This window comes from Pseudophryne corroboree, chromosome 4 (assembly GCF_028390025.1).
Source record: "Pseudophryne corroboree isolate aPseCor3 chromosome 4, aPseCor3.hap2, whole genome shotgun sequence".
NCBI lineage: Eukaryota > Metazoa > Chordata > Amphibia > Anura > Myobatrachidae > Pseudophryne > Pseudophryne corroboree.
This window is the reverse complement of record NC_086447.1, coordinates 686,014,429-686,029,142: the sequence shown is the minus strand read 5'-3', so window position 1 is coordinate 686,029,142 and position 14,714 is coordinate 686,014,429. Positions and strand designations below refer to the sequence as shown.

Below are 14,714 nucleotides of genomic sequence, written 5' to 3'. Positions count from 1 at the left end.
GCTTGAGTCAGGTGCATTCCCCCTCCTTTGCCTATATCGTAGGCAGATGTATAGGCTTGAATGGCCTTTTGCTGCTCCTCCATCCTCTGAAGCATATAGAGGGTTGAATTCCACCTCGTTACCACCTCTTGCTTCAGCTAACGGCTGGGCATGTTCAGGAGTGTTTGCTGGTGCTCAAGTCTTCGGCACGCGGTGGCTGAATGCAGAAAGTGGCCGGCAATTCTTCGGGCCACCGACAGCATCTCTTGCACGCCCCTGTCGTTTTTTTTTAAATTCTGCACCACCAAATTGATTGTATGTGCAAAACATGGGACGTGCTGGAATTTGCCCACATGTAATGCACACACAATATTGGTGGTGTTGTCCGATGTCACAAATCCCCAGGAGAGTCCAATTGGGGTAAGCCAATCAGCGATGATGTTCCTCAGTTTCTGTAAGAGGTTGTCAGCTGTGTTCCTCTTATGGAAAGCGGTGATACAAAGCGTAGCCTGCCTAGGAACGAGTTGGCGTTTGCGAGATGCTGCTACTGGTGCCGCCGCTGCTGTTGTTGCTGCAGGAGGCAATACTTCTACCCAGTGGGCTGTCACAGTCATATAGTCCTTAGTCTGCCCTGCTCCACTTGTCCACATGTCAGTGGTTAAGTGGACATTGGGTACAACTGCATTTTTTATGACACTGGTGACTCTTTTTCTGACGTCTGTGTACATTCTCGGTATCGCCTGCCTAGAGAAGTGGAACCTAGATGGTATTTGGTACCGGGGACACACTACCTCAAGCAATTCTCTAAGTCCCTGTGAACTAACGGCGGATACCGGACGCACGTCTAACACCAACATAGTTGTCAAGGCCTGAGTAATCCGCTTTGAAACAGGATACTGCTGTGATATTTCATCTTTCCTCGCAAAGGACTGTTGGACATTCAAATGCTTATTGGAAGTAGTACAAGTGGTCTTCTGACTTCCCCTCTGGGATGCCGATCGACTCCCAGCAGCAACAACAGCAGCGCCAGCAGCAGTAGGTGTTACACTCAAGGATCCATCGGAGGAATCCCAGTTAGGAGAGGACTCGTCGGACTTGCCAGTGACATGGCCTGCAGGACTATTGGCGTTCCTAATGAGGAAATTGACACTGAGGGAGTTGGTGGTGTGGTTTGCAGGAGCTTGGGTACAAGAGGAAGAAGGGATTTAGTTGTCACTGTCAGTGGACTGCTTCCGCTGTCACCCAAAGTTTTTAAACTTGTCAATGACTTCTGATGAATGCACTCTAGGTGACGTATAAGGGAGGATGTTCCTAGGTGGTTAACATCCTTACCCCTTCTTATTACAGCTTGACAAAGGCAACACACGGCTTGACACCAGTTGTCCGCATTTCTGTTGACATAATTCCAAACCGAAGAGGTGATTTTTTTGGTATTTTGACCAGGCATGTCAATGGCCTTATTCATCTCACGGACAACAGATGTCTCCCCGGGTGCCTGACTTAAACCACCTCTCCATCAGAATCCTCCTTGTCAATTTCCTCCTCAGCGCCAGCAACACCCATATCTTCATCCTGGTGTACTTCTACAGTGACATCTTCAATTTGAATATTAGGAACTGGACTGTGGATGCTCCTTCCAGCACTTGCAGGGGGCGTGCAAATGGTGGAAGGAGCCACCTCTTCCCGTCCAGTGTTGGGAAGGTCAGGCATTGCAACCGACACAATTGGACTCTCATTGGGGATTTGTGATTTAGAAGAACGCACAGTTCTTTGCTGTGCTTTTGCCAGCTTATCTCTTTTCATTTTTCTAGCGGGAGGATGAGTGCTTCCATCCTCATGTGAAGCTGACCCACTAGTCATGAGGAACATAGGAGAGGGCCTTAGCCGTTCCTTTCCACTCCGTGTCGTAAATGGCATATTGGCAAGTTTACGCTTCTCAGACGCTTTTAATTTAGATTTTTGGGTCATTTTACTGAACTTTTGTTTTTTGGATTTTACATGCTCTGTACTATGACATTGTGCATCGGCCTTGGCAGCCGACATTGATGGCATTTCATCGTCTCTGCCATGACTAGTGGCAGCAACTTCAGCACTAGGTGGTAGTGGATCTTGATCTTTCCCTATTTTACCCTCCACATTTTTGTTCTCCATTTTGTAATGTGTGGAATTATATGCCAGTAATATATCTGGAATTAGATGGCAGTAATGTCTGGAATTAGATACCACTAGATAGATACCAGATACCACTGTGACTGTAATGATGATGACCTATGCACAGTGACAGGACACTACCACAGCACCCTACAGCAGCAAGATGCAGCACAAGACACTGGACTTTTAGTCACCACAATGCAGCACTGATAATAATGAGCACATATACACTGTGCACTGTTCTGGATAATAGAACTGAGTGCCACTGGGCAGCGAGAACAGCACTGGACTACTGTACTGTACTACCATATACTGGTCAGTGGTCACCACAATGCAGCAATGATAATATAATGAGCACAGATACACTGTGCACTGTTCAGGATAATAGAACTGAGTGACACTGGGCAGCAAAAACAGCACTGGACTACTGTACTGTAATACCATATACTGATCTCCACAATGCAGCACAGATATTGAGCTGAGATTTACTGATATTGGGCTATTCGGGCAGAGAACGTAGCCACGTCCTCTCTCTATCTCGACAATGCACGAGTGAAAACGGCGTCGATGCGCGGCTCTTTATATGGAATCCGAATCTCGCGAGAATCTGACAGGGGGATGATGACGTTTTCCCCCGTTCGGGTTTTAAGTGTAAGGTGGGAAGAACCGAGGCTGCCTCGGACCCGTGTAAACCACGTGAAGTTCAGGGGGTTCGGATCTCGACGAACTGAACCCGCTCTTCTTATATATATATATATATATATATATATATATATATATATACAGATACATATTACCGGCACTCCTTAGGGTGGCTATTGCATTTCTGTGCTGGTTGCCCTCACAAACGGAAATAGATAACATCAAGTGGTGCGGCACTCCAGACGTCTGGAGTGCCGCACCACTTGATGTTATATATATATATATATATTGCTCAAAAAAATAAAGGGAACACTTATTAAATACTTTGTTCTTTACATAGTTGAATGTGCTGACAACAAAATCACACAAAAATGATCAATGGAAATCAAATTTATTCACCCATGGAGGTCTGGATTTGGAGTCACACTCAAAATTAAAGTGGAAAAACACACTACAGGCTGATCCAACTTTGATGTAATGTCCTTAAAACAAGTCAAAATGAGGCTCAGTAGTGTGTGTGGCCTCCACGTGCCTGTATGACCTCCCTACAACGCCTGGGCATGCTCCTGATGAGGTGGCGGATGGTCTCCTGAGGGATCTCCTCCCAGACCTGGACTAAAGCATCCGCCAACTCCTGGACAGTCTGTGGTGCAACGTGGCGTTGGTGGATGGAGCGAGACATGGTGTCCCAGATGTGCTCAATTGGATTCAGGTCTGGGGAACGGGCGGGCCAGTCCATAGCATCAATGCCTTCGTCTTGCAGGAACTGCTGACACACTCCAGCCACATGAGGTCTAGCATTATCTTGCATTAGGAGGAACCCAGGGCCGACCGCACCAGCATATGGTCTCACAAGGGGTCTGAGGATCTGCTCTCGGTACCTAATGGCAGTCAGGCTACCTCTGGCGAGCACATGGAGGGCTGTGCGGCCCCCCAAAGAAATGCCACCCCACACCATTACTGACCCACTGCCAAATCGGTCATGCTGGAGGATGTTGCAGGCAGCAGAACGTTCTCCTTGGCGTCTCCAGACTCTGTCACGTCTGTCACATGTGCTCAGTGAGAACCTGCTTTCATATGTGAAGAGCACAGGGCGCCAGTGGCGAATTTGCCAATCCTGGTGTTCTCTGGCAAATGCCAAACGTCCTGCATGGTGTTGGGCTGTAAGCACAACCCCCACCTGTGGACGTCGGGCCCTCATACCACCCTCATGGAGTCTGTTTCTGATCGTATGAGTAGACACATGCACATTTGTGGCTTGCTGGAGGTCATTTTGCAGGGCTCTGGCAGTGCTCCTCCTGTTCCTCCTTGCACAAAGGCGGAGGTAGCGGTTCTGCTGCTGGGTTGTTGCCCTCCTACGGCCTCCTCCACGTCTCCTGATGTACTGGCCTGTCTCCTGGTAGCGCCTCCATGCTCTGGACACTACGCTGACAGACACAGCAAACCTTCTTGCCACAGCTCGCATTGATGTGCCATCCTGGATGAGCTGCACTACCTGAGCCACTTGTGTGGGTTGTAGACTCCGTCTCATGCTACCACTAGAGTGAAAGCACTGCCAGCTTTCAAAAGTGACCAAAACATCAGCCAGAAAGCATAGGAGCTGAGAAGTGGTCTGTGGTCACCACCTGCAGAACAACTCCTTTATTGGGGGTGTCTTGCTAATTGCCTATAATTTCAACCTGTTGTCTATTCCATTTGCACAACAGCATGTGAAATTGATTGTCAATCAGTGTTGCTTCCTAAGTGGACAGTTTGATTTCACAGAAGTGTGATTGACTTGGAGTTACATTGTGTTGTTTAAGTGTTCCCTTTATTTTTATGAGCAGTGTATATATATATATATATATATATATATCCCACGTAGAAACTCCGGCACTCCAAAAATGGCAAACAAGTACCTTGCTCCTGTGCCTTCCTCCCGGGGGGCTACCCCACAATACCAATGCACAAAAAAATGAGGCGGCACTTGGAGTCTGGTGAAAAATAGTGAATGTTGTATTAGCAAACGAGTTGACGTTTCGGGGACGTGCTCCCCTTCCTCAGAACAATCTAAACAGTGTGACATGTGTACAATAGGTAGGGTATTTATTGTACACATGTCACACTGTTTAGATTGTTCTGAGGAAGGGGAGCACGTCCCCGAAACGTCAACTCGTTTGCTAATACAACATTCACTATTTTTCACCAGACTCCAAGTGCCGCCTCATTTTTTTGTGCATATATATATATATATATATATATTAATTAGACCTGTCCGTATCCAGTGTGTCAGATCTCCCGTGCGTGTGTTACAGCATAGTGCAGCAGCAGCAGGAAGCATGCACGGGAGATCTGACACACTGGAACGGACAGGTCTAATTAATATATATATACTATTTCGTTACGGCGACACTCCACGAGCCAATTAATTATATAAAAACTATTTAATTACGGCGGCACTCCACAAGGACTTTCACTCAAACAGAAATGAAGAGACAGACGCCCCTGTCCAGTTTCAGTCCTGTTGACTGAAACGTTAACACTGGACAGGGGCGTCTGTCTCTTCATTTCTGTTTGAGTGAAAGTCCTTGTGGAGTGCCGCCGTAATGAAATAGTATCTACTATGCTTAATTGGCTGGATGGCACCAGAGGCGTTACATATTAAGGTGGAGTGCCGGTAACGATTTGTTATATATATATATATATATATATATATATACACACATACAGATACAGGTTGAGTATCCCTTATCTAAAAATTCTAAATCCCACATTTTTGGCTCCCCTACTGAGATAATGACACATATCTATATATAGTATATTACATATCTATATAATATATCGATATATACACATAATATATAATATATATGTCATTTTGTCAGTAGGGAAACAAAAAATGTGTGATTTTTAATTTTGGATAAGGGATACTCAACCTGTATATATATAGCAGGAAAATCTTGAAAAAGTGAGTTGCTACCTCTTTTTTTACCCACTGTTACTGTTCCTAGTCATAGTCCACGTGGATCGTAAAGTATGAAAAAGTAAAATAAAAAAATAAAAACAATGTGAAAAACTCATGTCGACCTTTTTGCATGTCTACCTTGTTCACGTCGACATAATGGCCGTGTCGACCTATTTCTAGTGTCAACCTATTCACTGTCGACCAGTGGGTGTTGACCTAACGGGTGTCGACTTAAGTGGTGTCGACCCAGAGTCCGGATACTGTCTATGACATAGAGAAAAAAACGAAAACATATCACCTACTGTAGGGAGTTTCTTTACCAATATAGAAGCACAAACTGATTAAGCTATTCTACATGGAATTATGGAATTTCTCATTACACAGAGTAACAAAACTGACCAGGCATTGTCCGGTGTTGAATTGTTGTTGAAATAGTCAAGATTGGGTGGGTACACACTGGGACAACGGGCATTCGTTCCAACATCGGAACAAATGCCCGCCGGCAGGGATTGCCTGTACATACTGCAGAGAGGTTAATGTAGGACAACCAGTGACAGATGATAGCGACCGACAGGAGCGCGCAATCATGTGCGCACAATGAGCGATGTAGGTGATATGTTATTACAAACGTCATATCGGCCTGACATCGCTCCAGTGTGTACCCGGCTTAAGTCACTTGTTTAGCAATACGGTTGATAATGATTTGGTATTAGAGATTTGTACCTGAAAGTGTTTTTATTATTTATTTATTATTATTGACCCTTATTACAGTGCATGTGAGTAAGGGGAGGCTGCATGTAATACATGGATGGAACGCGTTACGATCCTGTCCTGGAGAGAAATCTAGATTGTTCCATATCAGGGAGAGAGTTGTAGAAGAGGATAAGAGAGATGAGGTTTGCACAGCTCGATCCTACACACTGCAAAAAGTCTATTATGGGAAGTTATGTTTAAACCAAAACCGGCTCTGACAAATGCAGAGAAGTGAAACACTGCCGAGTAAAACCGAGTAAAACCGAATCCGCTCATCACTAATTATATACAGGTTTAAAAAGAACCCTTGTTTACATGAGGACATACTCCGTTCCATGGGAAGTGGGAAATTTTGCTTTAAAGGGAACGTAAATTTCTGGAAGAGACATGAAGCCAAAAAAGTATAAAGCATTTGGTCAATGAGGGTAATTCAGAGTTGATCGCAGCAGAAAATTTGTTAGCAGTTGGGCAAAACCATGTGCACTGTAGGTGGGACAGATATAACATTTGCAGAGACAGTTATACTTGAGTGGGTTAAGCCCAGTACCCACGGGCCGATGCAGGAGAGATGTGTGCTGAGCGAACCGCTCAGCACACATCTCTCCTGCCGCTCAGCACAGTGCGATCTGTGCTGAGCGTGCGGGGGGAGACGGGGGGGGGCGCTCATTTCACCCAGCGGGTGAAGTGAGCGACCCGCTAGATTGGCCTGCATGCAGGCCAATCTAGCAGCAGCGATAGCGATGTGCGGGCCGCGCATCGCTATCGCTGAGGGGGCTACACACGGAGCGATCATGCTGATATTCTAAGCAATCTAGTCAGATTGCTTAGAATATCGCTCCGTGAGTACCCCCCTTAATATTGTTTATGTGCAGGGTAAATACTGTCTGCTTTATTTTTACACTGCAATTTAGATTTCAGCTTGAACACAACCCACCCAAATCTAACTCTCTCTGCACATGTTACATCTGTCCCCCCTGCAGTGCATATGGTTTTGCCCAACTGCTAACAAATTTGCTGCTGCGATCAACTCAGAATTAGGCCCATGGTTTTGCCCATTAGCTAACAAATTTGCTGTTGCGATCAGATCTGAATTAGGCCCCCAGATCATGTAACCACATACATGAAGACCAAACTTGGACAGAGTTCTGCTCATAGCAAGGGGGTGGTTCAAGTCCTGATGGTGCTTCCGATGGTTGTGACTGAAGCCACTGAAAGTGGGTGTCTGTGCATTTTCGCATTCAGATGCACGACTATACACCAGAGGAAGAGGAAAAGCTGCTAACATGGTCGCAGCAGTGCACGACTCAGCCCTATTATTATTTACTGAAGAAAAGGAGATGACCTGAAAGACACAACAGAGAATGTTTTTAGAACTTGAACATATCAATATATATTCTAGATAAACTAACATGAATGTTTCCAAGGTACCTGTAAAATACTGTTAAAAGAAAATCTCAAGTAAAGATTACTTTGGTTATTTTAATGTATTTGTGCTTCATGTAAAACTTTATAAAAAAATGTACACAATATACAGGGGGTGATACTGAGTTAGACACAGGGAAGCCATTGGGTGCAAGGGTCCGACGGTCTTCCACTGCGCACGTAGAGGTATAGATTGCATGGTGATAACATTTTGATGGGCATCCCTGGATAGCAACTGGGGGGTGGCTACTAGTCGTTGTTACCCAAAATGCCTACACCAATCCTGCATTATGCTTACTCATAGTTACCTACTTTGCTGCCTCCTCCTCCGGGAGGAGGCAGCGTTGTAGGTGTATGGGGGGCGTGGCCGGCACCTGATAGGCGGTCCGGGGGCGTGGTCGGCACAGGATGGGCGGTCCGGGGGCGTTACATCAGGGTCGCGTCATCGTGACTCCGCCCCCCGCTGTGCTGAGAAACGAGCCGCTGCATAGCGGGGGGCAGAGCTACGATGACGCGATTCAGCGCGAATCGCGTCATCGGACCCCCTCGGGCCACCCGCTTGTTCTCTGCTGCGGGCGGCCGAGGGGGAAAGCGGGAGGCTTGCCCACCTTTCCGGGGGGCCGGGAGGGTCACCCGATTTTCGGGAGCCTCCCGGCCATTCCGGGAGGGTAGGCAAGTATGTGCTTACTGTGTGCTCAGGTTTTCTTTTTATGTCTGTGTGGTTTAATTGCTGTATTACTTAAATCTTCTGTATTGTGTGCATTGTTTTTGATGTCTGTAAAGTGCCTTCAGTCCTGTTCAAGAAAGAGTGCATTACATAAATAAAATGATGATTATTATTATTATTATTATTATTATTAATCGCGGGGGTGCAGTGGGCATGTCGGTGTCAGCAACTGTGTGGCACTGACACTAGCAGACATGGTCACTCGGACATTTTTTTGCGCCTGCTATTGGCAAATGTAATATTCATTGGTCAGGCCGATGGTGCACCAATAATGCATCTTTGTACACATATCGGCGGAATCACACCGCAACCAGTGGGTGCTTCAATAGGATGTCCATCGGTCATGGTATTAACAAAAGTTGTAGCCACTGCTTCATTAGTAGATATGCCCCCAGTAGTTATGCCCCCAGTATGTTTTCCTCTCTGTAGATATGTCCCCTAGTAGTGCCACTTGGAGGGGGTGACAATGCTGATGGGCTGTGTAGCACACAGGACACTCTGCACCAAAGCTGTAAGTAGACATTTTGGCGCTCTTTGGCAGAAAGTGAATTGGTGCTCCCCCTCCCATATTCCAAAGGATGGACAGTGCACGGCGTAGGCGCGCAGCAAAAATGTAGGGGCATGGCTTCGTGGGGAAGGGACGTGGCCACATAATAGTGCCAGTCAGTGCTTTAAGTGGTCCTAGAGAGGTGGTGGAACTCATCCCCCCTCCCCCCGACGCCCATGCAATAAAGGTATGGTGTTCACCCCCCCCCCCCCAAAAAAAAGGGGCGTGGTCTCAAAAAGAAAGGGGCGTGGTCATACAATAGTAATAATGCCCATAGTAGTAACACCCCTAATACACATAATGCCCACAGTAGTAGCACCCCGTAATACACAATGCCCACAGCAGTAGCGCCTCTTTCACAATGCCCACAGTAGTAGTGCTCCACTGTACTGGTAGCGCCCCTTATATAGAGCCCATAGTAGTGGTGCCCCTTATGCAATGCCCCCAGTAGTAGTGCCCCATATGTCCCCAGGAGTGATGCCCCTTATGAAGTGCCCCCTTTACTATGCCCTCATTAGAAGTGCCCCCATTAGTAATGCCCTTAATGGTAATGCCCCTGTGTAGTATTGCCCCCACTAGTAATGTCACCTGTAGTAATGCCCCCAGTCATTTAGCCTACTGTAGTTTAGCCCCAGTAGTTATGCCCCCAGTAGTTTAGTCCCCTGTGATAATGCCCCTGCAGTTATGACCCCAGTAGTTTACCCCCCCTTTAGTTTAGCCTCCCAGTGGTAATGCCCCCAGTAGTTTAGCCCATGTAGTTTAGTCCTCATGTAGTTTGCCCCCCTGTAGTTTAGCCCCTGCAGTTATGCTCCCAGTAGTTTAGCCCCCAGTAGTTTAGCCCCTGTAGTTTAGCCCCATGTAGCTTGCCCCCAGTAGTTTGCCCTAAGTAGTAATGCCCCCCAGTAATTTGCCCACTTGTAGTTTAGCCCTTAAGTAGTAATACCCCCAGTAGTTATGCCCCCAGTAGTAATACCCCCAGTACTAATGCCCCTGTAGTTATGCCCCCAGTAGTAATGCGCCCCTGTAGTTATGCCCCTAGTAGTAATGTGCCCCTGTAGTTTGCCCCCAGTAGTTAGACCCTGTAGTTTAACCCCATATAGTTTGCCCCCAGTAGTTTAGCCCCCTTGTAGTTTAGCCCCAGTAGTAATGCCCCCCCTGTAGTTTTCCTCCTTGTGGTTTAGCCCCCCTGTAGTTATGCCCCCAGTAGTAATGCGCCTCTGTAGTTTGCCCCCAGTAGCTTGCCCCCTTGTTTTTTGCCCCCAGTAGCTTGACCCTAGTAGCTTGCCCCCTTGTAGTTTGCCCCCAGTATCTTGCCACCTTGTAGTTTGCCCCCAGTAGTTAGCCGCCTTGTAGTTTGCACCCAGTAGCTTGCCCCCTTGTAGTTTGCCCCCTTGTAGATTGCCCGCAGTGGTTAGCCCCCTGTAGCTTGCCCCCCTGTAGCTTGCCCCTTGTAGACGCGCCACTACACTCACTCACACGTTTATTAAAAAAAACACCATACTTACCAAGCCCTGGCGTCCGCTCCCAATAGCGCACACTGCCGCACTGACAGAGCCGGAAGCTGGAGCTCAGTAGTGAGCTCCTGCCGCCGGCTTCCGCTGTGGAGAGAGAGCCGGGAGCCCGCTGGGAACACAATCTCAGCGGGCGCCAGGCATCTCCTTGTGCTGCGCCAGGCACACATCGGGTTAGGTGAGCCGGAGGAGGTGGAACTGTGTTCCTCCTCCAAGTGGAACTGACGGAACGCAGTTCCGCCCCGTTCCGGCTCACTTTAACACCTGGTGCCAATTTACATTACACCACACAGTATAAGCCAAATTCACATTACCCCACACAGTATGAGCCAAATTCACATTACGCCACACAGTATAAGCCAAATTCACATTACGCCACACAGTATGAGCCAAATTCACATTACCCCACACAGTATGAGCCGAAATGTACATTACCCCACACTGTATGAGCCAAATTCACATTACTCCACAGTATGAGCCAAAATTTACATTACCCCACACAGTATGAGCCATATTCACATTAAGCCACACAGTATGAGGCAAAATTACATTGCGCCACAGAGTATGAGCCAAATTCACATTACCCCACACAGTATGAGCCAAATTCACATTGTGCCACACAGTATGAGCGAAATTCACATTGCACCACACAGTATGAGCCAAATTCACATTACGCCACACAGTATGAGCCAAATTCACATTGCGCACACAGTATGAGCCAAAATTCACATTGCGCCACACAGTATGAGCCGAAATTCACATTGCGCCACTCAGTATGAGCCAAATTCACATTACCCCACATAGTATGAGACAAAATTCACATTAACCCACACAGTTTGAGCCAAATTCACATTACCCCACACATTGATGGCAGCGTGGCTCAGCCTGGGTACTGCAGTGTTGTTCCTCCTAGCCGTGATCGCACCGACTCCCGCTCAACACTCATCCAGTCCTCTGCACTCAGGAGGATGAGAGGAACAAGGCTGAAGAGCTGGGAGAGATGACAGGGTATGTTCCCACTGCCCCTCCTCCTGCCCTTCCTCCTCTATGCATGCCACCGCAGTGCCAGACCCCCCCGCACGGTTGCCAGGTTACACAGCGTCCTCCTCCGTTCCCTCCGTTGAATGCCGTCTCCCTCCTCCTGCCTCTCCTGTGTTACTGTGGCCAGTCTGGGTGGCAAAGTAACTATGCAGCTGCAGATACTGTGGGTGGGCCGGGCAAAGTGTCTATGCAGGCCGTATACGGCCCACGGGCCGGACGTTCCCCACCCCTGATATAGAGGATCAGATGCTGAATGACTATTAGACAAAAAACTAAACAAGTAATCCTTGTTTAGTTTTTTGTTAACAATGGGGCGAATGGAGCTACAGCTCCAGGCCTCCACAAAAAATAGGCCCATCATCATGGCAACATGATGATGACGAGCCATCAGCTGGCTACATAGTTGGCCATAAACCATAACTATTAAGATTATATTTCTATTTTTCTCACAAAATTATGCAATTTTTATATTTTGACATAATTAGGGAGACATTGGGGCTCATATTGTAGGAGATGAACACGACCATATGTCTCTGGCCACACCCACATAGCACTTGTCATGTGGCCCTCAATCCGGCTCCGAACCCTGGGTGATCCCTGATAGTGATGGTGATCTCTCTCGCTCTCTCTCTCTCTCTCTCTCTCTATATATATATATATATATATATATATATATATATATATATATATACACAGGTTGAGTATCCCATATACAAATATTCCGAAATACGGAATATTCCGAAATACAGACTTTTTTGAGTGAGACTGAGATAGTGAAACCTTTGTTTTCTGATGGCTCAATGTACACAAACTTTGTTTAATACAAAAAGTTATTAAAAATATTGTATTAAATGACCTTCAGGCTACGTGTATAAGGTGTATATGAAACATAAATGAATTGTGTGTATGTACACAAACTTTGTTTAATGCACAAAGTACATTATAACATTGGCTAAAATGACCTTCAGGCTGTGTGTATAAGGGGGATAATTCCAAGTTGATCGCAGCAGGATTTTTGATAGCAATTGGGTAAAACCATGGCCCTCATTCCGAGTCGTTCGCTCTGTATTTTTCATCGCATCGCAATGAAAATCCGCTTAGTACGCATGCGCAATATTCGCACTGCGACTGCGCCAAGTAATTTAACAATGAAGATAGTATTTTTACTCATGGCTTTTTCATCGCTCCGGCGATCGTAATGTGATTGACAGGAAATGGGTGTTACTGGGCGGAAACACGGCGTTTTATGGGCGTGTGGATGAAAACGCTACCGTTTCCGGAAAAAACGCAGGAGTGGCTGGAGAAACGGGGGAGTGTCTGAGCGAACGCTGGGTGTGTTTGTGACGTCAAACCAGGAACGACAAGCACTGAACTGATCGCACAGGCAGAGTAAGGTTGAAGTTACTCAGAAACTGCAAAGTAGTTTGTAATCGCAATATTGCGATTACATCGGTCGCAATTTTAAGAAGCTAAGATACACTCCCAGTAGGCGTAGGCTTAGCGTGTGTAACTCTGCTAAATTCGCCTTGCGACCGATCAACTCGGAATGAGGGCCCATGTGCACTGCAGGGGAGGCAGATATAACATTTGCAGAGAGAGTTAGATTTGGGTGGGTTATTTTATTTCTGTGCAGGGTAAATACTGGCTGCTTTATTTTTACACTGCAAATTAGATTGCAGATTGAACACACCACACCCAAATCTAACTCTCTCTGCACATGTTATATCTGCCTCCACTGCAGTGCACATGGTTTTGCCCAATTGCTAACAGAATTCCTGCTGCGATCAACTTGGAATTACCCCCAAGGTGTATATGAAATTTAAATGCATTCTGTGCTTAGATTTGGGCTCCATCGCCTTGATATCTAATTATGGTATGCAATTATTCCAAAATACGGAAAAATCCGATATCCAAAATACTCCTGGGGGCTAATTCCAAGTTGATCGCAGCAGAATTTTTTTTAGCAGTTGGGCAAAACCATGTGCACTGCGGGGGGGGGGGGGGCAGATATAACATTTGCAGAGAGAGTTAGATTTGGGTGGGTTATTTTGTTTCTGTGCAGGGTAAATACTGGCTGCTTTATTTTTGCACTGCAATTTAGATTGCAGATTCAACTCACCACACCCAAATCTCTCTCTGCACATGTTATATCTGCCTCCCCTGCAGTGCACATGGGGGGTCATTCCGAGTTGTTCGCTCGCAAGCTGCTTTTAGCAGCTTTGCGCACGCTAAGCCGCCGCCTACTGGGAGTGAATCTTAGCTTATCAAAATTGCGAACGAAAGATTAGCAGAATTGCGAATAGACACTTCTTAGCAGTTTCTGAGTAGCTCTAGACTTACTCGGCATCTGCGATCAGTTCAGTGCTTGTCGTTCCTGGTTTGACGTCACAAACACACCCAGCGTTCACCCAGACACTCCTCCGTTTCTCCAGCCACTCCCGCGTTTTTCCCAGAAACTGTAGCGTTTTTTCGCACACACCCATAAAACGGCCAATTTCCGCCCAGAAACACCCACTTCCTGTCAATCACATTACGATCACCAGAACAAAGAAAAAACCTTGTAATGCCGTGAGTAAAATACCTAACTGCATAGCAAATTTACTTGGCGCAGTCGCACTGCGGACATTGCGCATGCGCATTAGCGACTAATCGCTCCGTTGCGAGAAAAAAATAACGAGCGAACAACTCGGAATGACCCCCATGGTTTTGCCCAACTGCTAACAAAGTTCCTGCTGCGATCAACTTGGAATTACCCCCCTGGTCCCAAGCATTTTGGATAAGAGATACTCAACCTGTATATATACGAAAACACTCATTCACTCACTCACTGACCGACTGACTCCTCACTAATTCTCTTACTTCCCGATATATTAGGAAGCTGATATTTAACATAGGTATTCTTCAGGTGGGAAATATGAAAATCACTTAATTAGAATTAAAAAAAAAACCTCCCCTAAGGGGATGAAAAGGGTGTTAACATAATGGCGTCATTACCGC

The 14,714-nt window shown here is 46.5% G+C and overlaps 1 protein-coding gene and 1 long non-coding RNA gene across 2 annotated transcripts in view; one reads left to right on the top strand and one right to left on the bottom strand.

The window, feature by feature from the left end:
• The window catches only part of ADGB (androglobin), a 943,967-nt gene that overhangs the window by 101,712 nt on the left and 827,541 nt on the right, over positions 1-14,714 (top strand). The window lies entirely within an intron of this gene.
• Positions 7,248-14,714, bottom strand: part of LOC134910159 (uncharacterized) — a 77,730-nt gene continuing 70,263 nt past the window's right edge. The window contains exon 3 of the long non-coding RNA XR_010176136.1: positions 7,248-7,811. This is a non-coding gene — a long non-coding RNA (uncharacterized LOC134910159). The remainder of the gene's footprint in view (positions 7,812-14,714) is intronic.